The sequence below is a fragment of the Nematolebias whitei genome, chromosome 20 (assembly GCF_014905685.2).
Source record: "Nematolebias whitei isolate Nwh7 chromosome 20, NemWhi1, whole genome shotgun sequence".
NCBI classification, from domain to species: Eukaryota; Metazoa; Chordata; class Actinopteri; order Cyprinodontiformes; family Rivulidae; genus Nematolebias; species Nematolebias whitei.
The window spans coordinates 25990944-25992213 of NC_056517.1; positions in this window are offsets into that span (position 1 = coordinate 25990944).

Below are 1270 nucleotides of genomic sequence, written 5' to 3' on the forward strand. Positions count from 1 at the left end.
AAGGCAGCAGACCAAGAAGTGATTTAAAGATGAAAATGTACCAGTGAGAGAGTCTGCGTGAAGTTAATGATGTCCAGTTAACCAGTGAATACTGGGTGCAGTGGTGGGTACGATAATCACAGCCAGTTATGAATCTTAGTACACCATGATAGACAGCATCCAACATCTGCAGGGTTCTTGTCGGAGCGTTCATGTAAATAATGTCACCGTAATCAATGGAGGGAAGGAAAGTCACAGATACAAGGCGTTTCTAGCATCCAGGGTTAGACATGATCTGTTTCTGAAAAAGAAACCCAGTTTAACTTTCAGTTTCTTTACCAAGTTTTCCACATGGAGCTTAAAAGAGAGATGCGAGTCGACCAAGATACCCAAATATTTATAGGAATCAACAAACTCAATGGGGACACCATTTGAGGATGAAATCAGAGGAAGAACTGCTGGGACCAACTTCCTATTTGAAAAAAGCATCCCTTTGGTTTTGTTGGCATTTAGGACAAGTTTGAGGTGGAACAAATCTGTCTGGATGTAGTTGAATGCAGATTTCAAAAGCTGGAAAGCCTTATCAATTGCTTTAGCTCGACAATATTAATTAGTAACATTTTAACCAATATTTGGTTTAGAGGACAGTATATTAAGTTTGTGTGATGATGTTCAGCTTTGCAAATCTCACTGAGTACAACAGCCAAATCAGAGGTTATATGGACTTATCGGAAGACATTTTGGACATATTGTATGAATGAGGCTGAGAGGCAATGATGAAGAGGTCACTGATACTCAGAGCGGAGCCTGAATCAGCTCTTGATTTGTCAACTCTCAGCTGAAGGGGTTATATATCCGAACGTCTCTGATTTGTGGCTTCAAATTAAGCAGCCATTTTCCTTAAAAAAATAAATAAATAAAATTAAAAAAAAAATCCTGTACTTGCACATAAAAGTAAATATTTAAAGCAGTTGCACATCAGAATCAAAACCCCTTGTGACTTCCTCTATATGGCTTTATCATTGAGGCAGAAAAATGGATGAACGACAAGAAAGCATACAACTACAAACTTCAAAGTTGACAAGTAAAAAAAAAATATATATATATATATAGATATATGTATATAATATATATGTGTATATAAATATGGCTTCTTGCTTTCAAAACTGTTAGCACAACTAAATGTGATGTATAAATCTAAAGAATATGGAATCAAGGAGGAATATTAGGCCTACCCTCCTTTGTCGGGCATTTTCAAGCTATTTATGTGCCTCCCCTTTCTTCTCCATTA